The sequence below is a fragment of the Loxodonta africana genome, unplaced genomic scaffold (assembly GCF_030014295.1).
Source record: "Loxodonta africana isolate mLoxAfr1 unplaced genomic scaffold, mLoxAfr1.hap2 scaffold_138, whole genome shotgun sequence".
Classification (NCBI taxonomy): domain Eukaryota; kingdom Metazoa; phylum Chordata; class Mammalia; order Proboscidea; family Elephantidae; genus Loxodonta; species Loxodonta africana.
The window spans coordinates 454,272-481,570 of NW_026974894.1; positions in this window are offsets into that span (position 1 = coordinate 454,272).

Below are 27,299 nucleotides of genomic sequence, written 5' to 3' on the forward strand. Positions count from 1 at the left end.
GGAAAGCTCTCGAACTCCCAGTGAATTCTGTAGCTTGATCCCTCACTTATTCCTACATTTCTTATTGATATAAAAATTTGGTTAATTGCCTACCAAATGACAGGAAATGCTTTCTCAGGGCGCTCCTCCTTATGACCTTATCCATTCCCAATTCCTTCATCTTGTCCTATCATGGCTCTCTTTTCTGGTGGAAACCAGACCCTTTGTTCCGTAACACACATCAATCTGGGACAATTTTTCCTCTCACCCTTATCTAGAGTCTTAGAGAAAGGCCTCTTCCTTCTGTATCACTGTTTCATCCTCTCTGGGTGAAGATGTCCAATCATAATGATGTTCTGAAGGATCTTTATCCCTTTTCCCAGTTCTTCATGATGCATGACCGTTTGATGACTTGGGGACCCCGGTTTAGTCCAGAATTTCTGTGATAGAGTAGTTCCAGGTGCTCTCCCACAGGATCTCAGATCGACACCCTCTCCAAAAGAGTAGGTGAGATCAGCATGAACGGCATGGCTTCCATAACCCTGTGTGACATCATTCCTGACATTGCTCAGTTCCATGGGCCCACTTTAAATAGAAACACAGCAAAAAGAAAAATATGAAACAGTTCAAGTAGGAGCTTGAATACTGCCAGTCCCAGACTGGGAAAAGGGGGCTTAGATATAAAAAAGGAATTGCAACTTTTCTCTGCACTCCATTCGTTACTATCCCTTGGTGGGGAGAGAGAGAGTACAGGGAATCGTTACAGTGTGACCAGGAGTTGATTTCTCCAAAACTTCTCATTTGACTCTCTTGGAATCATGTCTCTCCGGCCCTGGTCATACAATGTCCGCTCTGAACACCTCTCAGGTCTCCTTAGCCTCTGAGGCTTCACACAGGCTCTTCCCCGTGACTAGATTTTCTCTCCCATCACATCTGATGGCCTACTCTCTGGTGAAGCATGGTGGTTAAGAGAACTGACCCCATTGGAACAGATTGGGCTTATGAGCTCACCATAAAATGCTAAGACTCAGGAATTTGTGGTCAGCCAGAATGGGAGGTTTAGGAGTTGACTTGGGGAAAGTCCATGACCTGTGCATCTTCCAGGCTCTGCTTTCACTCTGGAGCCCATTTAGAAAAGGAGCTGGTAAATGGAGACAGCATTTGAGGAAGCAATTAAGAACGTTGGGGTGGTGATGACTTCTCAGAGGAAAATAAAAGTTTCAACAGGGAAATGCTAGGGTCTACTCTTGTATGACTCCAAACTATAAATAGGGACGAGTGGTTGGAAAACAGTAGAACAAAAGATGATCTGCATCTGGTCACAAATGTTTCAGATGCCTCAGTGGCTTCAGCCTGTCTCCTCAGACTTCTCTCTGGAGAAGACATGGGGCTTCCTGGACCCGGGCCTTTTTTCACGCCTTAACTATCCAATCATATTCTCAACTTGGTTCAGACATCACTTCCCTAAATATCCTCCTGGTAGATTTGTTCACTTCTTGCTCCCTACTCCATTGTACCTGCAAAACCCTTTACCACAGCATAAAACACAATTGCATTTACTTTTTGTGGTTGATGTAAGAAATGTCTACACATTTATCCTCTCTCTGTGCCCATGCCTTCTATGAGACTCTGGAGCGCCTTTCATTAGCAGTAGGAGTCTTTCTCCATCCCTCAGTTGGGGCTGACGTTATTGTTTTGGACATTGGGATGGTAGAAAACCTGATAAAATGAGAGAGTTGGAAGACTTTACATTGAGACTTTCCCTTTTGTTGCTCTTAAACCCTGAGAACTCATGGGAACATCCTCAGGCCAGCCTGCTAGATGATGGAAGACCAATGGAGGGAGGATCTAGCGGTTTCACTGACTTGATGTTATGAACTGGCTCCCAGCTACCTGGAAGCAAATTGTAGACACATGAGGAAGCCGTGTTGTGAGCCACTGAGGCTGGCCCAGATCAGAAGAGCTCCAAACTGACAACTTGAAAAATTGTGAGCTGGTAAATTGTCGCTCTTTTAAGACACGACAATTTGGGGTCATTTGTAACACAGCAATACATGACTGATACACCTGTTAACTTGGCTGTTTCTCTCACCAGGCATTGAGGGAAATTCTCTGAGTCATTTCATCATCAAGAGCAACTGCCATAGGGTCTCACATATAGCTGTTATAGTGTAAATGTTTGCTGACTTCATGGATAAATGAATAATATGAATTGTAAGTGAATCAGCACAAATTCATGTGTGCAAGAAAACTTGATATTTCTTTAAATAAACTGAATTCCAACTCAGAGCTCTCGGCTTACAAAATTGGGGTAAAATTTTAACCTTACTTCTTTGTAGGGGTATATTTGGTGTTGGTTTATTTTCTAGGTACCCCGGGGTCTAAAGAAGGACCAAGGTTTGGAGATCTTTAACACACCCATCGCCTCAGCCTATGTGGGTGATCTCTCTAGAAGCATTGTCTCTGCTGCTTCCATTCTCAGATGGAGCATGAGAACCTTGGCAGGGCTGGGAACACCATAACGTGGTTTGTCTACTTGTGTGCCTGTATTACCCTTTGAAGTGCTGCCACCTACCCCAGGGCATTATCAAGAAGCAGGCCTCACCCCTTCCCAATGTGTAGGTCTCTGCTGTCTGACTCCCACTCTTCCCCTGGGTTCCAGTTCACTCAGTGTGATTACTCCAATGAGCTGAGACTCTTACAACAGACTCTTCAGAGTCTCGAAGTTTCAGGGCTTTAACTGTGTGTCCAATTACCTCTTGAAATGAGGTAGGGAAGGTTGAAAAACATAGGAAGATTTTATTTTGAATTTAATGTTTCAATAAAATTTCTTGCCATGCATTTTCAAATGGTTCTGCCTAACAATTCCCTCTGTTCTCTTACAAGATGCAGGGCAATGAAGAGGGAATGTTTGTTGTGTCATAATCTCCAGAAGGATGCAAAGTGCACATGGGGTCCATTCCCCCCAGTGCTCACACTTGAGCACCACACCCACATGGACTCTCTGCAAGTGTTACTGAGTCCCTCACACATCCACAGTGAACAACTTTCAGATTCTCATAAGCAGGAATTATTTGTGTCCTAAGACGAGGAACTCCTTGGAGACCCTACTGTGTCCTACAGGGTCACTGTGAGTCGGAATCGACTGCATGGCATCGGGTTTTGTTTTTGCTTTTTGGGGGGTTGGTTGATGTCAGCTGCAGGATAGAGTTTAAAAAAATGTTGACAGCATAGCAGGTAAAACCAACCAAATGAAACTGAAATGAAATGTCTTTTTCACACTTACTGACCTCACAGTTCCTTCAAAGTGTTTACTTTCCACTGGGTTCAAAGGCAAGAGGGAACTCTTCATGAGAGAGACACAGCTTGGGACACCTCCAAAATAATGCGTCTCCCTCCTGATGTTAGGTAACATTACATACTGTTTGGCTGCTTTATCATCTGACTGCTCCACAAAAATAGAAGGCCCATGCAGGCAGGACCTTTCTGCTGTGTTGGTCAGAGTATCCTGGTTCCTGGCACCTAAGAAGCTTCCAAAAATGATATGTCTGATTGAATGAGTGGGTGGGTTTTTATAAAAACCATGGAAGTGTTCTGTTTATGTAGTTACAATAGTGAAAACAGGCATAAGGAAATGGAGACTAGGACTCGTATAACTCAAAGTTATGTATAATGAAAACAGAACTTGTTAATGAAGAGATAAAAAAATAAGATGTATTAGTAGAATGTACCCCTTCACTTTGGCTGGAGAGAGAGGTGGTAAAATTGGGTTGTTTTCGCCTACTGATTCATAGGTTGTATATATTTAATTGAAATGTTAGTCTTTCGGGAGTCACAAATATTTCTATTGAGATATAATTCACCGGCCATAACATTGCCTTTTATAATGTGCACAATTCTGTGGTTTCTAGTATATGGACAGAGTTGTGCAACAATCACCACTGTCTAGCTTCAGGATATTTTCAGTACCCTGTAAATAAACGCCCTGCATATTAGTAGTCATCTCATTACTCCTTTCCTCCAAGACGTACCAACTGCTAATCTACTTCCTGTCTGTGTTGGTTTGTCTGTTCTGGATATTTCATGTAAATGGAATCATGCACCATGCGGTCATTTCTGTTTGGCTTCTTTCACTTAGCATAACGTTCTCAAGGTTTGTCCATGTTGTGCCATGTATTAGTACCTGATGCCTTTTAATGGCTGAGTAATATTCCATTTTACGAGTATACCACAGTTTATCTGTCAGTTCATGACTTGGGGATTCTCTCCACATTTTGGCTATTTATAAATAATTCTGCTATGAAAATTCTTTTGTAAGTTATTATGTGAACGTGCTTCAGTTGTCCTGGATGCATACCTAGGAGTGGGATTGCTATGTTGCATGCTAACTCTATATTTACCTTTCTGAGCAAGTACCTAACTGTTTTCCAAAGCGATTGGATCATGTTACATGTCCACCAGCAATGTATGAGGGTTCCAGTTTCTCCACATCCTCACCACTTGTGTTGTCCATCCTATTGATTTGAGCCATCTTAGTGGTTTTGAAATAATAGTGCGTTTTGGTTTTGATTCTCATTTCCCTAATGACTAATGAGGTTGAGCTTCTTTTCATGTGATTATTGACCATTTCTCTATCTTCTTTCGAGAAATGTCAATTCAAATCCTTAGCCTACGAATTTTTCTTCAGATTTTTACCTGTATTTTTGCTTTCTTCATATAGTTTTTGATATGCCTAACATCTATATCTGTATCTTACCAGTTTTAACCTTCACACCTTTGGGATTTTTAGAAAATCTTTCTCTTTTACCAATAAAAAGCAAAACAAAATCTCTCATAGTTTCTTCTGAAATTTCTATGGTGGCATATTTTACTTTTGAATATGTGATCCTTTTGGAATTTCGTTTCCTGAAAGCTGTGAGAAAAAGGATGAAAATATTTTTACAGGTGATCTAAATGATTACCAAATTGCTGCAAGCACTCCTTTTTGCCTTTTTGCATAAGCCATATCTTAACTGCATTTTCCCATATTCCATGTAGAAAAGCATTTTTACAGAAGGAGGCCCGCCATTTCCAGCCATTTCATTTTAAGGTTTTGCTTTGCTGGAATAGAAATCCCTTCGATACCTTTTCTACACACCTGTTCTCATAGCCAATAAAAATTTTGTGTGAGTAGGACTCCTGTGAATTTATAAGATGAAGTTGAATTTTATAACTGGTTCCATGTGGTGCAGCCCAGCAGAAGGACAGACAGAAGCAGTAGCTCCAGAGGGAACAGAAGCTATAAGAACATGAGCCTCTAGAGATTTGCTGCTGCATTTCACAGAAAGCTCTAGACTTTTCTTTATAAGCTTATCATTATATGTGAACATCACCTTAGAACAGATGAGAATAATGCTTTTTAAGTGAGGCATTCAGGACAGGACTGGAGAAAAATGTAGAACAAAATCCTAATTCAAAAAAAAAAAAAAAAACCAGAATTGCTAGCTTGACAGAGACTGGAGAAACCCTGAGAATATGACCCCCAGACATCCTTTTTTAGCTCAATAATGAAGTCACTCCTGAGGTTCACCCTTAACCAAAGATTAGACAGTCCCATAAAACAAAATGAGACTCCTGGGGCATACCAGCCCAGGAACAAGGACTAGAAGGCAGGAGAGGACAGGAAAGCTGGTAATAGGGAACCCAAGTTTAAGAAGAGAGGGTATTGACATATCTTGAAGTTGGTAAACAATGTCGTAAAACAATATATGTCCTAACTGTTTAATGAGAAGCTACTTTGCTCAGTAAACCTTCATCCAAAGAACCCTTAAAAACAAAAGTTAGGCATTCAGAAGGAGGGTGTTCATTCCCTAGGAAATAGTTAGACTTATGTGTTCTGGTGAACATATGTACCCATTTCTATTGGGTATGTATCTAGAAGTAGAATTGCTTGGTCATAGAATATATGGATGTTCACAGCTTTAGTAGATATGGCCAAAGCATTTTTAAAGTGGTTGTACCAAATTACACTTTCACTAGCAGTAGAATAGAATTCCAGTTGCTCCATGTTCTACCAAATAGTTGGTGTTTCCATTTTTTTTTTTTATTTTAGCCATTCTGGTGTGCAGGGTTAAGATCACATTGTGAGTTTTTATTAGAATTCCTCTGATAACTGATGTAGTCCCTTTCCGTATGTATGCTGGCCATACAGAAATCTTTTATAGAGCGTTCAAGTATTTACTTGGCTTTCTATTGAATTCTTTTTTTTTTTTCTTTATGAATCATCCTTTGTATATTCTAGAACCAAGTTTGTAGTAGGATGTATGTATTGCAAATAACTTCTGCTTCCACATGAATTCACCCTTGTAGCTTGTCATCATCTTTCAAATTAAAAAGCATGCCTTTTACAAAAACAGGCAAATGTATAGAGACGAAAGTTTATAAGGGTTCCCAGGGGCAGGAGGGAGGGAATAAAGGGGTGTTATTGCATATGGAAACTGAGTTTCTGTTTACAATGATTGAAAAATCACACTGATTAAGGGTAGGGTTGCACAACCGATTAATTCCTTTCAATGGTGTGTACACCTGTACAACTTGTTCACTTGGCAAAGGTTTGTGTTATATTTACATCAACAACAAAAATGTATAGCTGCTGAGGCAAAATGATAGTACTGAATTGATGAGATGTATTCTTTTATTATACTCTTCTCTATTTTCTCATTTGTTTTTATAAGAAGTTACTGTTAAAATCAAAGGAAATAAAACGTTTGCATGATGAAAGTGGACAGCAATGACTATTCCACCCATTGTGTCCCTCTGAAGTTTAAATGAGGAGCTACATGCCTCTAGCAGACGCCCAGCCTTACTTAGCACTCAGGAAATATTCATTTCTCCCTCTCCTCTGACTCATGGTCTTCTCCCCTTGTTTATTTGCTCTTTTCTGTTTCCAACTGGCTGCATATGACCACCAGGCTTCCTGACTCCATCATTCTGCTTTCCATACCAATGTTATTGTAACCTTGGGATCTTGGGCAGTGGTGAAAGTTACACACTGTCCCTGCTATTATGAAGCGGACAAGGCAGTGCAGGTGGGAGGGGCAGTGGGGAAATTCGGCCTAGAGAAAGGACAGACCACCTTCCAGGAACCACACTGACCTTCAGAGAGCTTTGTTGGCTGTGGTTCACCTGGCCAGCTTGTAGGCGTCAGGGTGCCCTAGGGCTCAGTGTTTAGTCCTCTCTCTCTATTGACACCCTCTGTCTGGAATGCCTCAGTGTGTCCACAGCCATTGGTCTGTAGCTGAGGACGTGAGATTTACACCTCCAGCCATTTCAGCTCCTCCTGGGTGCAGACTTATAGTGAAATATCAGCTTAAATCTCTGTATCGGCCTCTTCATGTATAAAATGTGCATTATAATGGTACATTCCTCATAGGGCTATCGTGCAGAACAAATATCTTAGGAAAGGAGAAGCCCTTACAAGAATCCCGGCACCAGCGCATGTACTCAGTAAGTGTTAGCTGTTAGTATTATTACCTGACATCTCCATGTGGATATCTAACAGCTATGCCATGTTATCAAGGCCACGAAACAATTCTGGTCCCAACTCCATTCCACACTTATCAATGAATTTCCCAAGGCTTCAGTGATGGGAGTCTGTGTGTTTTTCCACACAATGGACATGGGTGTGAAAGGTTGGCCAGGGTCTTCATAATAAGCTGCTCCAAAGTTCATATGAGTGGCCATTGAGACAAGTTACAACCAACTAATGCGGGAAAAAAATAGAACCACTCTCAGCTGCTCATGCTAGTATTCTCAGTCCAGAATATCTGGTGAGGGCACTATTATGGACTGAATTGTATAACCCCAAAAGGTATGTTGAAATCCTAACCGCCGTACCCGTAAATGTGACCTGATTTGGATATAGGGGATTTTAAAATTATATTAATGAGGCCATACCAGTGTAGGGTGGGTCCTAAACCTAGTCCCTTCTGAGTTATAAAAACAGAAGAATAGACACAGACACACTCAGTAGGAGAGGAAGACAGACAACGGAGCAGATGCACCTACGAGACCAGGAACACAAAGGGTGGCTGGAAGCTGCTAGAAGCTAGAGTAGACATGAGCCATACCCTGAATTGAGGCAGGTAGCCTCCTGAACTGCCAGAAAATAAATTTTTATTCTCTAAAGCCACCCAACTGTGTTATCTTTTTTTTGCCTACGGCAGCACTAGGTAACTAACACACATACCTGTGCTTATAAATCCAGCCCAGTGTAAAATAGTGCTCTCCCCTCCGTGGTCTAGCCCACCTGGATCCCGCTGTTTCCCTGTCAGTGTCCTCTGCTTTCACTGAGAGCTGTGACAGAGTTGTCTTGATGCCGCTGCATAGACATTAACTTTATTTTTTACTTGATTAACTAATATTAATTCTAATATTTTCTATGGTTTTTAAATTTTTCTGTGGAGACATTCCTATAATCTATGAATAATAAGAGTTATACGTTTTCTTTTTGTACTCCAGGGTTAAATATTTAATAGAAATAATGAGAGAAAGCATCCTTATTTTATTGCTAATTAATATTAAAGAGAATGTCCCATATTTCACCAGGAACTATCATGCGAGTTGTAGTTTTCCACATTCGGGAACTCCTTTTCTGTTCCGTGTTTGCTCAGAGTTCTTATGTCTCAGTGTGGTTGGATTTTATCACTGCCTTTTCACCGTCTCTTGAGGTGAACCTATGTCTTTTCTTCCTTAACCTACACATGTGGTGAATTAAATTGTTAAACCTTTAATGTTCACTCAAGCTTGCATCCTTTAAATAAACCCCTTTGATCATGGCGTATTACCCGCTTTATACCTTGCTGGATTTCTTTGCCAGCATTTTATGTAGGTTTTTGCATCTCAGTTGCTTAGTGTGCTTGTCCTGTAACTCCTCTTACACCTTCCTTTTCTAATTTGGTATCAATATTAAAGTGGCCTTAGGGAACAAGTTGGGAAGCATCTCATAGTTTTCTCTTCTTTAATGACTGTGTACAAGATTGAAATGATCTGTTTTTTGCGTGTTTGCTGGAACCTGCCTGAAAGTGATCTACCAAACCCAAAACCAGTTGGCCATTGAGTTGATTCCATCTTTGTAGGGAGATCTTGAACTACTGACCCATTTTGTGTAGTGATTAAAGGCCTCTTCTGATGCTACTTTACTTAGAAAATTTTCCACTGCATGTTTTAGGCTGTTAGGATTTCATCTTTAAATATTATGTGGTTATCACTGTTTTCCGCCTTATCCAGGTCAATTAATCCCAGATTTTCCGTTTTTCTGAAGTGAGAGTGTGTATCTACTCCTGGTACCAATTCCCTAATCTAAGACTTATTTGCAAAGAAAGATACAACCCAGCCTTGAGTCCATAATGTGAGGTTACAGTCTCATATTATGTGATTTTTTTTGTAGTTTTTTTTTGTTTTATTTTTTTTTCTTTTACATATTCCGTAATTGTTCTTTTTCTTAAAATTTTTTTATTTACTTTTTTTTTCTTTTTTCATTTCCCACCTATCTAGCAGTTTTAGGAAACCTGGTGGAGTAGTGGTTAAAAGCTACAGCTGCTAACTAAAAGGTTGGCAGTTCAAGTCCACCGGGCGCTCCTTGGGAACCCTATAGGGCAGTTCTACTCTGTCCTTTATGGTCCCTATGAGTCGGAATGGATTAGACAACAATGAGTTATTGGTTCTAGTGCTTTTAAGGTTGTGCATTTCAGGTTCAGATCTTTAATCTAGCTGAGAACCGACTCCGGGTTCAGTGTGGTGAGGTGCTCAGTTGCATCTGTGCATCAAGAGAAGGCGCTTCAAGAACTAGGGGAGGGGGCGGCAGGGATGCTCAGAGAGGGGCACCCGGGAGAGGTGCGGGGTCCTGGGCAGCCCTACCACAAGCTGGCGGGGAGCAGGAAAGAGCTGGCTTCAGGAGCCTTTTGTGACAGTCCCAGCCCACCCATCCCCACCCACACCTAAGACTGGCCAGACTGGCAGGTCCCAACAGAACTCGGGGACCCTAAGGCCATAGAGGGCGAGACCCAGGGTACATACCTGAGCCTGATCACAGCGCATATGATGGGATAGGAGGGCAGAGGAGGCATATGGGGACTTGGGTCCAGACAGTGGACACAGAAGGGTGAGAACTTGTGGTTAGCGTCAGGATCTGAACGTGGAGGCCTTCGAGATGCACTTCCTGGAGGAGAAGGTGAAGCCACAGAGGCCACACTGCCTGGCACCCACCCTGTCCCCTTCCCAGGGCCCCAGACTGGACTCACCGCCTGCGCTGCCCTAGGAGAGCTCCCCACGTGTGGTACTCTTAGTTTGAGGAGCAAGAGAGCCCGCCCTGGTCTAGGCTAGGGAATTTATTTCCTTTGCTCTCATCATGGGTGTGAGTGGACTCTTGTCTGCACAGACTAAAGACGAATTATCAAAATGAGCTCAAGACTCCAGATTTGACTTAGATATCATAAATTAAAACAGAGAAATACAACTTTAGCAATAAGTGCCTGCCTGGAGCCCAAGTTGCATTAAAAAACAAAAAAACCTGAACAAGATCCCAGAAGGAGTGAGTGATAGGACCCTCCTTCTTTTGCCGCCCTCCTGTGGTCCCAAGCTTTCTCTTTTCCCACCTCCCAAGACTGTATCAACTGCTCTGAGATTTTTAGAATAAAGATACCCAGGAATATCACTGCTCCCACCCTGTGAGGATTTCCCCAGTGCTGTGTTAGACTAAGACTGAGAATCCTCCAGAGGCTTCCGGGTCCTGTGTACTGGACGATCAACACACCGAGGTTCAGAGCCACTTCATTTTTCCTGCAATTGGGCATGACCCCAGGACATGTCTCTGAGAGTGCTGACACTTCCAGAAGCCAATGACCCCCTCACTGAGTTTCTCTGTCTTGGTCTCAGGATCAGTCAGGACAGCTTGTCACCTCAGGAGTGTTTCTGTTGAAGGAAACCTAAGCAGAACTATGGGTTTGTCCCTCACACCCTGCAAATCTGCCTCCTCTGAGTGGGGCGAGGAGCTACTGAAACATTGAAATCATTAAAACTAGCAGAAGCCACAGCCCATGGTACTGGGAGAAAACTGGGAGGGAGAGAGAGGTGGAGAGGTATAAAGACCCAGTTGTGAAGGCAACCAGCGGCCAAGATGTCCGAAGCCACAAAGCTGACAGAAGCTGAATGGCCTCAAACCTGGTGCTCCTGAGCCCATTTCTTCTTTCAATGGAAAAAGCCTTCCCCTGCTCTTATGCGACTGGGCTGGAAGGGCCTTTGACTTATAACATGAAGCAGCCTCCAGAGCCTCTTGGGGCAAGTGATGGTCAAGGAGGCTCTGCCCAATCCCACCCTGCCCTTCCCAGTTGTCAGAGGACCAGGAATTTCAGTCTTCTAGCTCCTGGGCTGATCTAGTGACTTGTAACAGGATTTCACTGGACCTCGAAACTTTGGAAGATGGGAAACACTGCCTGGGTCCTGGTCTCATTACAGAACTTACATACAGGATAAGAAGAGGAGTTTGGGGCTTGACACCTGACATCTCAGCAAAGGTTTCTGTTTGTTTAGGAGGGAAGAGGTAAAAGAAGGCAGTGTCTACTATGTTCTTTTCCATGTGTTTAGGAAATCCTCACGAAGAGCCTCTCAGGTAAGGAGTGATGGGAAATGCCTTGGTTTACTCTTAAAATTTGCCCTTGAGGCATTTTCTTCATGGAGGGCATGTAAAATGTTGTCTATTCAAGGAAACACTCTAATTCTTATGTAGACTTTGTACAGAATGACTATGTATGAAAACTAAACTTGGTACTTCAGCAAAGAGGTTACTTCTCAGGGAAGGCCCATGGGGAAGTTTGTACCAAATTCTGTGGTGCTGCCATTATTCCAAGGAGCCCTGGTGGTGCAAAGTTTAAATGCTTGACTGCTAACCTAAAGGTCAATGGTTTGAACCCACCCAAAGGCTCAAAGGAGTAAACATCTGGCAATCCTCTCCCATTAAGATTAAAACTCAGGAAACCCTGTTGGGACAGTATTGCCTTCACTCTGGGCCTCAATGACTCAGAAATCCACTCGATGGCACCTAGCAACAAGAACAACAAGCCATTGCTCCCAATGTGCCTGAAACGCCTCTCTGGGGAAGGCCGGCCTTCAGAGCCAGCTCATGGCCACATCGGAATTGAGACTCATTTTTTGTTACCACACCTTATTTTGGGTCCCAAAATTTAGTTTCCATTTTATTCACCAGACTTGACTACAGACATCTTTCAGATATTGTCAAAATTAATTCTATTCTCTAGTAATGATTTTCTGTCAAGATTATGTTCCCAAGCGTTTCCAAGAGACTGGAAAAACTTTCCAAAGAGTCATGTCCAGCGCCATGTTGTGCAGTGACTACAGTATTAACACAGTATATTTACCCACATAGTTCCCATGTTTTCTGCTTTCCTGAAATACGGCTGAAATTCCAAGTCTACCTCCTGAAGCACTTCCATTAGCGTCTCATTTGGGAGAAGTCTGGTGGCGATGAATTCTCTCAGTTTTCCTTCGCTAAGAATGGCACTATTTTTTCTTTACTCCTGAAGGTAAGGATTGGATATAGAAATCTGGGGTAATGTTTCTGATCTTTCAGTGTTGAAAAAATGTTTTTTCACAACATTTCAGCCTCTGTGGTTTTCTGATAATGAAGAAAGAGTCAGTGAATTTATTTTTCCCATGTGAAATCTATTGTTTTCTCTCTAGCTTCTTCCTGGGTATTTTGTTGATCTTTGTTATTCTGCAGTTGATTATGATGTACTGTATTTTTGTGCAAATAATGCATACATTATAGATATTCTTTGCCAACTGAGCCTTCCCCTTCCCGGGTACTCTTATGAGAATGGTGCCTAATTTTATTTATTTTTTTTATATGTTAGTGTAAAAAACTAGCACAGCATACTTGCAAATATGCCGGTTTGGGGGGAGGGGAGCATGTGATTTGCAAAAAACACGTAACACAATATTTGCATAAAAATATATTTTCACATAGAATTCTTTAGGATTAACCTGTTGGGGTTTGCTGACCTTCTGAAGCTGTAAGTTTACGTCTTTCATCAAATTTGGAAAGTGTTTGCCCAGTATTTCATCAAATATGTTTTCCTACAGCACACATTTTCTCCACTTCTTCTGGAGTTCTAATAAATAAACAGACTTTTTCTCTAATTCTTGAGGCTCTGTTCATTTTTTTCCATATTTTTTCTCTCTTTTCAGAGTAAATATTTTAAACTCATCTTTTTTTCTCAGTCATCACCATTCTGCTCTTGAAACTATCAAATGAATTTTATTTCTACCATGTATTTTTACCATGTAAAATTTTCCTTTGCAAATAGCACCTATTATCTTTCCATTTATTTAAAAAGTGTCCGTGTTATTTCTTGGAGAATGATTAGAATAGCATTTTAAAATCTGTGTCTTATGATTTCAAGACTACAACTCTGGCTTAATTTTATGAGAATTTTTTTCTTTTTTGTTTTTTGTTTTTAGCAGTCTATTGACCCAGTTATGTTCAGGCTCCAAGTTCTGTCCCATCTTCTGTATTCTATGGTTCAAATGTAAGTTCAATTTTTGAAGGCTTTGCAGCTGTATTCAGATCTAATCTACGTGAGCCCCACTCAGTCTGGAACCTTGATGGCGTTCTAACCCATAGGGCGCCTCGTAAAGGATTTGATAATGCTTCTTAGGGTCAGGGCAATGCAGATGCATCTGGGGGGTGAACCAGGAGTTCATAGCAAGTCTGCAGAATCTCTTTCTTGCACAGTCTCCTCTCTTTATTTCTCTGCTGCTGTCTGAGTTCTGAAGGAGTGCTTTCCTGGCCCACTGGCAGGAATGCTGGGGCTTTAATCTCTTCATTCTGTTGTACACATAAGTGACTGGTTCTACCTATGGGGCCAAAGCACTGGATGGACAACCAGCCAAAAGGCTGGTAGTTGGAACCTGTCAAGAAGCACCTCAAAAGACAAGCCTGGTGATCTGCTTTTGAAAAGTCTCAGCCTTTGAGGTAGAATTCACTAGGTGCCAGTTAACAGCGGAGAGAGAGAAAATGTAATGGAGCTTTCTCTACAATATTTGGTTCTTCCATACTCTGGTCAGAGAGAAGGATTCTCCTCTGCCAGAGTTTCAGGTGTCTGCCCACCTGCCCACCTGCCCGTCTCTCTCCTTTACGGACCCTCTATCCCATTTATATGAGAGAGGGCTTCTCTTGGAGCTGTTTCTGTCCACAACGGATGTGCAGCTCTGGGATTTGGGCTCATTTAATTTCAACCTCTGGAATGTTCATACTCTTTGTTCCGGTTTCCCGCCACCTCCCCAATCCACCTTCAACAGTTTCCCTTGCAGAATCCTCAGATAGTGTCCCATGCATTTGTCCAGATACTTAGCTGTCAGATACCAGCATAGCCACCGGGGAAGTGCTGGTTGTGGTTGAGGGGGAGGGACTGTACACTGAAGGAGCTGCAAGATCTGGCTGCCTTGTGTGAGCAGGACGGGGGTGTGCTGAGGGACGAGTGCTGAAGGTACTGAGTCAAGGGGAGTTTAATATAAAGTTGGGTCAAGGAGAGTTTGTTGACAAGGATTTATTGCCGTAGCAAGGGTTCTGGAAATGGGTTTAATATGCTGTGGGATTGCTTTTGGAAGGTTGGAAAAGGCAACGGCCCAAATTCTATGAAATTGAAATGCCAGACCTACTGTGTCGGGTGTTGGAAGAAGAAATAAAAGCCTCCAATATGTGGGCATTTCTTGGAGGTCCTGAAGGACACCCATTTCATCAAAAGAATAAGGAACGTGGAGATGAGGGGAGCACCAGCAACATGGAGCTTACCCAATATGTATCCTTTGCAGGGGGTCCCTGGGTGCCACAAACAGTTAAGTGTTCTATACTAGCTGAAAGTTTGGAGGTTTGAACCTAACCAAAAGAACCTCAGAAGACAGTCCTGACGATCTGCTTTTAAAGGATCACAGCCTTGAAAACCCTATTGAACACTTGTACTATGCCCACATGGGGTGGTCATGAGTCAGAAAGGACTTGATGACAGCTAACAAGAACAATTCTCTATAGGCTCAGGTTTTAGTGGGAGCTGGGCAGCCTAGTAGCAATGTAAATCATGGTATCCCAGCTGAACAGAGGCCAGGTGGAAGTACTTAACTGTCAGAAACAAGTCGTGTGTAGATTACCATAAAGGTCAGTAGCTCAGAGTATTAGTTATCTCTTGGTGCATAACAAATTCTCCCCAAACTTATCAGGTGTGAGATAAATGGAAAAATATTAAACCCATTCCGATAAATTTGGAACTAGACAAAAATTTTGCTATCACTCAACATAGTTTTTAGGTGAAGGAATAAACTAGAAAATTTAAATAACTAGTACAAGTATTAAAAGAGATATTTAAAATAATGATGATATATACCTGCATAAAAGACAAATGCATCAAAATCAATGGTTTCTCTCCAGTATAGAATAAGGGTCTAAAATTGGCAAGGGTGGGAAGGGCAGACCGTTCTCTTTCCCCTACTACTTGACTGTACCACACTGTGTCCAAAACTGTAAAATATTTAGCAAAACATTGTTTTAACCAGAGCAGCAAAGGACCTCTATGAGGGAAAACAGTGTATTAAAGTACATAAAATGAAACCTGAATATATGCAAAAATATGCCATATTTTCAAATGGAACGTCTTGTCGATTAAATGGAGGTCCTTAAAACTAATATATAAGTGGAATGCATTTCTAGCCAGAATATTAAGATAGTTGTTTTTGAACTGTATACAGTAATCATATGCTACAAATACTACAGTAGATAACAAAGAATAGATAACAAAGAATATTCCTGTTGTTACGAGACTTGGAGGCAATTTTTGACTCAAAGCCATCCCATTTGACTGCCCCATAGGGTTTTCTAGGTTGTAATCATTATGGGAGCAGAACACCAGGTCTTTCTCCCTTGGGGACACCTGGTGGGTTCGACCTGCCACACTTTCTTTGGACTAGCAGTTGAGCACTTAATCGCTGCAAAACCAGGGCGGTTTTACCAAAGTAAAACATGAAAAAGCAGGATAGTGACAGGTGTCTACCTCTTCGGGTAACAGAACAAATTGATATTACATAGCATAGAAGCTGACAAGTCGACCAATGAAACAAAATCTGTTAAGAAGTCACAATAACTTACAAAGGTCGTATTTCAAGAAAATTATATTTATTTAATAAATGGTGCTGACTCAAGTGATCGTTCTGGGGCACAAAGCTTGCAAAAATGTGATACACAAATCATAGATTTGGGAAATCATGTGAAATGGAGATGACAAGCCTTAATAACAATTTCCATTTTACACAGAAGGATAAAAGTTACGCACTTGAACAATGAGCAGTGAATTCAAACAGTTCATTCAGAGTAAATCCACATGCCCAGTAAACATAGTCCAAGTTCAGAAAATATCAAACTGCCAGTGAAACTGGCACAATTTGAAAATCAGCACCACCTATGGCTGGCTGGGCTGTGGGGAGAAGGATGCCCTGAGAGGTGGCTGGAGAGGTGCATTATGGCAGCCTCTAGGGGAAAGATATGGCCATGACTCTTTACTTTTAACATTCTTTGAATTGGAAATCTCACTCTGTGGAGTCTATTCCACAGAAACAAATCCTGTAGTACACAAAGGATAGTTATTATTAATATGACCAAACTTTGACTGTCCATTGATGGTGGAATGATAGATAACTTATGGTAAAGCTACATCCTCAATAAAACAGGGAGTCATTAGAATGAAAAAGAGTTGTAGTAGTTGAGTGGGAGAAATCTCTATGAAGTATTATGGAAGTATTACTGAAACAATCAAGGTGCAGAGAAATGTATATAAAATGAGGACATCTGGGTTAAACAATATCAATTGTTTGAATATGCTTGAATACCTGTTTATGTTTATGTGTGTGTATAAATGAGAAGACGAGGGTACATGCAAGTCTGTGTGGGCTTGTTTAAGAAGGATAAGAGAGACTACTTACCACATTGTTAACCTGAATTACCTTGGATTCACTTGTGGGAAAGAACAGGGGGAGGAGAGTTAGAACATGCAGGAAGAGTGGACTTAGAAAGCATGGATAATAATGTTTCCATTTTAGTGGTGTTATGTATGGACAAATAAATCTGTCTTGAGCAGAGAAAGCCAGAATATTCCTTAGAAGTAAGGATGGCTTTGGACATGTTACCAAGAGGGACCAGTCCCTGGAAGAGGACATCATGCTTAGTAAAGCAGAGGTCCAGGGAAAAAGAGGAAGACCCTCAATGAGATTGATACAATGGCTGCAACAGTGTGCTCAAATATAGCAACGATTATTAGGATTGCAGTGACCGGCCGAGTTTTGTTCTGTGGTGCCTAGGGTCACTGTGAGTCAGAACTGACTTGATAGCTTCTAACAACAACATGTACAAGTCCCGATAAAGTGTACTGAATTGATATCATCTATTTAAATTATTCATGTAAGTTAAAGACCCAAAAATATAGTGTTAGTGCCATATCTAATGACTTACAGAGAATCAAGGTAGAATGTCAAGTGAAAGAAGGGGCAAGAGCAATGTGGATAGAGTGAGACCAAGTTTCCATAAAAGCAAACATCCCAGCAGATGTACTTGTGTACCTGTGACTGTGTATATGTGTCCCTGCAGAGAAGTGTAGGGAAGGACACATATGTGTCTATTAACATTGGATACCTTGTGGGAGTGGGAGCAAATTACATACGAGGGTGGGACCCTGATGTAACTTTTTTGTCATACAAATCTGTAATCTTGAAAATGTAATAAAAAACAATTTCAGAACTTCGGAAATTGATAAACATCATAGATACATGTATATTTTAATGTGTTTCGTTAGATATTTTAAATAGGTGAAAATTTTCTATAATGACAGACAAAAGATTTGAATCACTTGAAGGAGAGCACACCACAGACAGTAATAATCAGATCCAGTGCATTTCTTCTTGTTCTTGGAACCAGTGAGCTCTTCTGGTCTCTATAACTGGAAATGACCAAAAATAATTTTGGGAAGTCAGTAGAGTTACCCCTCAAACACGTTTGCAAGCACATGTCTACAGCTAAATGTAGAAGGCTGGACACCATGTGCGATTCACTAGGTAACTCATGAGGCTCCGGAAAATTCTCTTTCCTGGATGTGCTGGTACCACCTCCTCCCTGCCTTGACCCACTGTATAACCCGCCTTTGTGCATTCGAGGCCCTTTTCAGGTCTGAGCCTAGAGCATAGAGGACATCAACTGGGAAAGTAGCTTTTAAGAAGAAAGATGTTGATCAAAAGACTTCAGAAAGCAGTACCTCCCCAGCCAGCCTCTCCCCAGCCTGGGAATGCCAACCCCTCCCACCCTGATACCTCTGAGAATCTCTGATTTTTTGTTCTGGATCCTTAGGAGACTGCAGAATTTACCTGGTCTGAACACCTTGGCTCTTCTCTGCCTGTGGCCCTCTCCCTCACAGGAGCTGTCTCTGTCACTCTGAGGCATACACACAGGACAGCCTGTGGATGGAGGTGCCCATCCTAGAGGCCCTGCCCTCCTTTCCTCTGCCCTCTGCGGTCTCATCTCCCAGAGAGATGGATGCATCCCTGTCATGTCCAGGGCTTCCCCACACCTGAGATTTGATGTTGTGACTGAGACTTGGTCTTTTTTGTCCACTGTTGAGCCTGGGCCTGAATTTCCCTCTTCACATCCATACCTGTGTTCTCGCTGTTCTCCCCAGGTTAAGAACCCTCTCCTCTCTTTTGCTTCTTTCATCTCAGACGGCCTTTTTCTTCCAGTTCTTTGACCTCGGGACAGAACAGATTTGACCACGGGGGGGGGGGGGGGGGTAGATTAACGAGATTTATTGACGTGTCAAGAACTGGAATGTACAGCTTTATTTAAAGGAGAAGAAAAAGTTCCAAAGCTCTACCCCTTACCCGAGGACATACTCTACAAGAAATACCCTGTAAGCACTGGATCAACTCTTATCCAGAAATGGTTAACACCCAGGGGGATTTTTCTACACCACCTCCCAGTTACATTCCCCTAATGAGGCAACAACAATGTATCCTAATCAGAACCCCAAATTCACCCTAGGAGACCAGAAGACATGGCTGGGGTGAATTCATTTTCCTTCACCGGGCCCTCCTCTCCTCCTGCCAAGCCCTACCTCTTTCTCTGCCTGTATGCTGCTGGGAAGGGACCCAGAGTCCTTGGTTTAGGGCTTTATGCCCACTGCTCACCTGCAGGCAGGTTTCCTAACACCCTGCCATCTCTCTGATTCTTTCTCCTCCAAAGAACTCACTGATACCCCCTTCACCATCACACCTCACCAGGGTCCCCCTTAGCCTCCCAAGTCCCACTGAAATCCCATTCCCCTTTCCCTACTTACTCTGTGCTCATCCTTAAGGGTCCCAAGACCTCACCATGAAGATGAGGCCTGTCCTGTCCTCTCCTGGGCCAGGGGAGCCTCTGAGGGGACCTGGTGTCTGTGTTCAGCTATCTGGGGCTTCTTCCTTAGGGCTGGAGGTCTTTGTGCCCTTAGGGTGGAAGGCTGGTGGTCACAGGGGAAGGAGGTTAAGATCTTCCAGGGGAGCTGGGTTAAACGAACCTGAATGGAGGTCTCTCCTGAAGGGCCCACGTTTCCAGCCCAAAGGCCCTGCTCCTCCTAGTCCCAGGGTGCTAGCAGGTCTTTAGGTCCTTCCCCCTCTGGCCTTGGTGCTGCACCTTCTGCGGCCTGGCCTGCCTCTGCAGCCTGTCCAGCTGGTGCCTCAGCCTCTTCAATTCTTCTCTCTGCTTCTCCAGCTGCTCCTACAGGCGCCTGCAGACTGCTCTCATCTCCCTCACCTCCCTCTTCTTGGAGGCCATCAGGTAACGCCTGGCCAGCAGGTGGCAGCGTTGGGGCCTCCCCTGGACTGAGCCTGGCAGCGGCCTCTCCAGCAGCTCTTGAAAGAAGACCCGGCAGCTGAAGCTCTGGCTCACACCATGCGCCGCGTGCGCAACCAGGGCCTCCGGGGACTGGAACAGGCGGCCGCAGGCCACGCAGCGGAAGCCGCGCTCACGGGTCACCAGCCACTCCGGGGTGGCTGCGCGGGGGCTCTCCCCATGCTTCTCCCCTTGGTCGGTGGGGTCCGAAGTACAGGTCTGGGTCCCCTCCTGCCAGGGCTCCAGGGTGCTGACCAGGGACTCAGTGTTGGCCAGACTAGGGGCAGAGCCGATGGTGCTCTCCTCAGAGAGCTCGGCCTCAAAGACCTGGGGCATCTTGCCCACGGGGGCAAAGGAGGTTTTGGTCTGCCAAGCGACCGCCGCCCCCTTGACTGTGCGCACCTGGGTGAAATATGCGCACCTTACCCATTGTTTCTCTGAAGTAGCCCTGTAGCTGGAGGAGTGAGAGGTCTGCTCGGTAGAAGATGAAGGAAAAGAGCTCTCTGATGCTTTTGGAATCTTCCTGGGCCTGGAACTTGGGCTTTTTGCTTGGGATGTTGTTGATTCTTGGGCATTTTCCTCTTGGATAGAGACCTCTGAGAATAGTAGATTTAGTTGAGCTTTCAGGGTCCTTATCCTCACCTGTGACCCCAAAGCTTTGGTCATAGGGACCCCTGGAGGCCTTTACATCACCACATCCTCCACCTCTGCAGACCCCATGGTTTCCTTCTTCTTCCCCAGAGACCCACCACCCTTTGGGGGCACTGCTGTGGAAGACAAAGTCTCCATTGTAAAGTGGCACTGTTTATGGTAGTTCATTTTTTAAGAAATTATTTTTCTTTAATTCCACATTTATTGAATTCCAATGAATTTGTTCCTTCGGAACTTAGAAATGACCTCATTCCCCTGAAACTTCATAATAAATGTGTGACGTCATTGAAAGAAGTTTTCTATGAGGGTTTTTTTCTTAGTAAATTTGGGGTGTAAGCGCTCAAAGGAGAGCAATGCTCACCTCTTTTCAACCTCTTTTACTGAAAGGCTGTTTTACGGAGAAGTTATACTTAAAGAGAAGAATGCGTATATTTAGTTAAGACTCTTACGTGTATACCTCTTTCTTGTACCCTTCTTAACCAAGCTACAGTAGGGGATTAAAGTTGCTTTTCTCGGAATAGAAGCCCTTGTCCTTATTAGAGGAACTCCTTCAGCGTGAGGCAGAAAGAGATGTCCGTATCTGAGAACCTGATGCCAGAAACCTCAGACAGACAGCACACAACCACCTTAACTGGGTGTGTCTGGGTGGGTTGCCTATGTCAACCTAAAGGTCTGTGTATGTTTGTGAATATGTGGGAAAGACTGTAGACTTCAGGATCCAGAAAGAGATAGAGCTAGGTCGTGTGTGTTGGATGGAGGGAAAGCTCCAGAGACAAGATCCAGAGACGGAACCTGCCAGCAGTGTGTTAGAGGGATACAGAGACCAAGGAGGGAGCAGGAAGCAGGGCTCAGCTACCAAAGGGCAGAATGGGGCAGCAACAGAAAAGACAAAGGTGGTACACTAGTTGGAGAAAGGATGGAGAACTGGGAATGATAGCAGAAACTGAGGTTAGCTATAGTTGGAATTTGAAAATTCTTTCTTGCTAGGCTTTGAAAACATCATGCTGATTGAAGAAAGTTAGTCATAAAAGGACAACTACTGTATGATCTTACTTATATGAAATAAGCAAATATATAGAAACCGAAGATTATTGGGGGTTGCCAGCTGTGACAGGGAGGCGGGAAGGGCCTGAAATCTTTCACTGTCTCATCTCATGCTGTCATTCTTAATCTCTTTATACTCTCAATACTTTTTCTTTTTAAATTTATAACATTTCTATTACTTAATCATCATATAACTTGAGTTTTAAATTCAAAAAAAGAGAAATGAGTAAGAGAAGGTGCCACTGTGCAATACTTTGTGTCAGCCGGGCATCAGGGAACCAGAGTGACAGAATGCACTTCTTCTTTGCGGAAAGCTTGAGGAGAGTCATGGCAGCTACAATGACCATGTCATATAGACACTCCAGTAAAAGGGCTGGTTAACTAGAACTTTGGAAATTGGGTGAGTGGGTAGAAAGGAATGCATTGCAGAGAAACTGAAGATATATATGTATGTACATATATGTGAATTAAAATAACTTTGTGTAGCTAGTAATTGGCAATGATAATTCATCATGGATTTCTGAGCAGAAGATCCAGGTAATGATACCTGACTTCAGGACAGTTTGCTTTGGCATTATTGTGCACAGAACACCCAAGGAAGAAATACAGCTCCTCAACGGGAGCTGATGCACTGCTTCAGCAAATCTTAGGATATAAGTTTAGAAGAAAAGCATCATCTCCCGAAGGTCATAAAAGTTGTTTGTGAGTATATACTAGATTTTCTTTTATTTTTTTTTATTGTGCTTTAAGTGAAAAGTTACAATCCACGTCAGTTTCTCATACAAAAACTTATGTACACATTGTTATGTGACCCTAGTTGCTCTCACTACAATGTGACAGCACACTCCTTCTCTCCACCTGTGTTCCCTGTGTCCATTCAACCAGCTCCTGTTCTCCTCTCCCTCCTCACCTTGACTCCAGATAGGAGCTGCCCATATAGTCTCATGTGTCTACTTAAGCTAAGAATCACACTCCTCACTAGTATCATTTTAGGTCCTATAGTCTAATCTTTGTCTGAAGAGTTGGTTTCAAGAATGGTTTTAGTTTTGACAGACAGTCTGGGGGTCATGACCTCTGGGGTACCTCCATCTCAGTCAGACCATTATGTCTGGTCTTTTTACTGGAATTTGAGGTCTGCATCCCACTTTTCTCCTGCTTCATCAGGGATTCTCTGCTATGTTCCCCTTCAGTGCAGTTATTGGTGGTAGCCAGGCACCATCTGGTTCTTCTGGTCTCAGGCTGATGGAGTCTCTGCTTTATGTAGCCCTTTCTGTCTCTTGGGCACCCCTTGGACACAGTCCCCTGGAGGGACAGTGGCAGGGCTGACAGTAGCATTCAGGATGCAGTTTCCTCAGGGGGAGACAGCAAGTCTCACAGTCTACTCACAACTCCGGAACCAGAGAAGAGCAGTGCTGTTGGCAAAAGCTAAGTACTTGCATTCGTTTTACTGTGCGCTCAGCCCCCAAGACGGCTTCAGTAGCTGTAGATTTCCCTGCACCTGAGATAGGTGTTGCTGTGCAGCCTGAGCCATTCTCCTGGCCTTGGAGAAGGAATAAATTAACAATTGGGGGAAAAGAGAATCTGCCAGCTCCACTAAGCTGGGGAGCTCAGGACAGAAGAAGCTCCTTTCCAGGCACAAATGGTCCACGGACTTTGAATACCTTTCACCTCTGCACGGACCTGTGTAGGCCCATTTCAGGAGATTAGGCCCTTGTTGTTGCAATGGTGTATGTGCTGGGTATCCAACTTCAACTGTTTTACCTTGCAGTGGAGAGGTGTGTTTTTGATGTTTGACACTGCTCTGCCTATTAAACAGGGTCCTCACCTACCTACGTTGGGGGCCTGAGGACTGGTGGCTCCACCCACATCATCTAGACACCCACAACAGGGGTCCAAGGATAACAGGTGCCTCCCAGTCCTTACAAACAAAAGCGTAGGGTGCCTGTGGTCTGACTGCAGAACCCACCTACCTGTGCACTATAGAAACAGAGGTGCACTTTCCTCACAGATACTTGGGAGATGGTTCTCAGCCCCCGTCTTTGTTCAGAGTGTGACGCCCTGCTGCAACCAGATACCTGTGTCTACAACAATCACCCCTCCCCATATAAGACTATAGGACGTGAGGACCTACAATTGATGACCAACTACCTAGACACCTGAACTGAATCTATACAAGAAAAGTGAATGGACTCCTAGGCTCATATACCTGGTAACAGCCCTAGCCATCTGGTGACAGGATGTTAAATCTTGAAAGTTGCAAATGATCAAGCAAGCTCACTCCAGCAGCCTATTTGGGCATATCAAAACAAAACAAAGCAAAAAGCTAGGATACAGTTGGCAAAAGTAAAAAAATAAAATAAAATAACTTATAGATGGCTCAGAGACAGCAGTCAATATCAAATCACATAAAGAAGCAGACCATGATCACTTCAACAATCTCTCAAAACAAAGAATCAAGGAATCTTCCAGATGAAGGTGTTTTCCTGGAATTACCAGATGTAGAATACAAAAGGTTAATATACAGAACTTTCAAGAGATCAGGGAGATCAGGCAAAATGCAGAACAAGCCAAAGAACACACAGATAAAGTAGCTGAAGAAACTAAAAAGTTTACTCAAGAACATAAAGAAAAATTTAATAGGCTGCAACAATCCATAGAAAGAAAGCAATCAGGAATTCAGGAGATTAACAATAAAATTACAGAATTAGACAACTCAGTAGACAGAGGAACAGTATTGAGGAAATGGAAAGCAGAATTGGTGAGATTGAAGATAAATAATGTGGCACCAATATATTTGAAGAAAAATCAGATAAAATTATTTTTAAAAAACATGAAGAAACCCTAAGAATCATGTGGGGCTCTATCAAGAGAAATAACCTATGAGTGATTGAAGTATCAGATTAGGGAGGGATAACAGAAAAGACAGAGAGAATTGTTGAAGATTTGTTGGCAGAAAACTTCCTTGATACCATGAAAGATGAGCAGCAGATATCTATCCAAAATGCTCATTGAACCCCACATAAGGTAGATCTCAAAAGAAAGTCACCCAGACATATTATAAAGAAACTTGCCAAAACCAAAGACAAAGAGAGAATTTTAAGAGTGGCTAGGAATAAATGAAAAGTCACCTACAAAGGAGACTCAATAAGAATAAGCTCAGCCTACTTGAGAGAAACCATGCAGGGAAGAAGGCAATGGGATGACTTATATAAAGTGATGAAGGAAAAAAATTGCCAGCCAGCATCATATTATATCCAGCAAAACCGTCTCTCAAATATGAAGGTGAAATTAGGACATTTCCAGATAAACAGAAGATTAAGGAATTTGTTAAAAAAAAAAAAAAAACTACAAGAAGTACTAAAGAGGGTTTTCTGGTAGAAAATCAACAATATCAGATATCAACCCAAGACTAGAATGCAGAACAGAGCAACCAGATATCAACCCAGGCAGGGAAATTACAAAAATAAATCAAGATAAAAAAATGCTCAGAACAGGGAAACAGTGATGTTATTATGTAAAGGATGACAATACTAAAATAATAAAGAGGGAGTGAAAAATGTAGTCATAGATCTTTCACACAGAGAGATAGTCAAGGGGATAGAAAGAAGTAAAAGTTTGGTTTAAACTTAGAAAAATAATGGCAAATATTAAGGTAACCAAAAAGGAGACTAACAATCCTACACATCGAAATAAAATACAAGAAAAACATAACAACTCGGGAAAAAAAAAATCAACAATGAATAAGAGGAAAAGGCAATATACAAAGAATAACTACTCAGTACAAAAAATTAAGCAGAAAAAAGAAACTCGACAACATACAAAAAAAGATATCAAAATGATGGCAGAAAACTCATAACTACCATAATTACGCTGAATGTAAATAGACTAAATGCACCAATAGAGACAGAGAGTGAAAGAATGGATTAAAAAACACGATCCATCTATATGCTGCCTACAAGAGACACTCCTTAAAGACACAAACAAACTAAAACCAAAGGATGGCAAAAATATATATCAAGCAAACAACAATCGAAAAAGAGCAAGAATGGCAATATCAATTTCTGACAAAATAGACTTTAAAGTTAAATTCACCAAAAAGGATAAGGAAGGACACTATATAATGATTAAACAGACAACATACCAGGAGGATATCACCATATTAAATATATACACACCCAATGACAGGGCTTCAAGATACATAAAACAAACTCTAACAGCATTGTAAAGTGAGATACACAGCTCCACAATAATATTAGCTGACTTCGACATATCACTTTGGTGAAGAACAGAACATTCAGAAAGAAGCTCAGTAAAGACATGGAAGATCTAAATGCCACAATCAACCAACTTGACTTCACATACATATACAGAACACTCCACCCAACAGCAGCCAAGTATACTTTCTTTTCCAATGCATATGGAACATTCTCTGGGAGAGACCACATATTAGGCCATAAAGCACACCTTAACAGAATCCAAAACATCAAAATATTGCAAAGCATCTTCTCTGACCAGGAAGCTATAAAAGTAGAAATCAAAAACAAAAAAAAAAAGCAGGGAAATGAAATCAACCACTCAGAACCTGAGCATACCTTGCTTAAAAACGACTGGGTTATAGAAGAAATTAAGGATGGAATAAAGAAATTCACAGTATCCAATGAGAATGAAAACACTTCCTACCAGAACCTTTGAGACACAGGTAAAGCATGCTCAGAGGTCAATTTATGGCAATACATGCACACATTCAAAAAGGAGAAAGGGCCAAAATCAAAGAATTATCCCTACAACTTGAACAAATAGAAAGAGAGCAACAAAAGAAACCCTCAGGCATCAGAAGAAATTAAATAATAAAAAGTAGAGCAGAATTAAATGAAATAGAGAACAGAAAAAAAAGTTGAAAGAGTTAACAAGACCAAAAGCTGGTTCTTTGAAAAAATTAACAAAATTGCTAAAACATTGGCCAAACTGACAGAAGAAAAAAAGGAGAAGCAAATTACCCAACATCACAACAGACCCAACTGAAATTAAAAGAATCATATCAGATTAGTATGAAAAATCATACTCTAACAGCTTTGAAAACCTAGAAGAAATGGATGAATTTCTAGAAACACATTGCCTACCTAAACTAACAGAAACAGAGGTAGAACAATTAAATAAACCCATAACAGAAGGAGAGGTTGAAAAAGGTAATTAAAAAAAATAAAAATCTCCCAACAACAACAACAACAAAGCCCTGGCCCTGACAGCTTCCCTGGTGAGTTCTACCAAACTTTCAGGGAAGAGTTAACAGTACTACTAGTAAAGGTATTTTAGAGCATTGAAAAAGGTGGAATACTCCCAAACTCATTCTATGAAGCCAGCATATCCCTGATACCAAAACCAGGTAAAGACACCACACACACACACACAAAATTACAGACCTATATTCCTCATGAACTTAGATGCAAAAAACCTCCACAAAATTCTATCCAATAGAATTCAATAACATATCAAAAAAATAATTCACCATGACCACATGGGATTCATACTAGGTATGCAGGGATGGTTCAACATTAGAAGAACAATCAAAGTAATCCACCATATAGGTAAAACAAAGGACAAGAACCACATGATCTTATCAATTGATGCAGAAAAGGCATTTGACAAAGTCCAACACCCATTCATGAGAAAAACT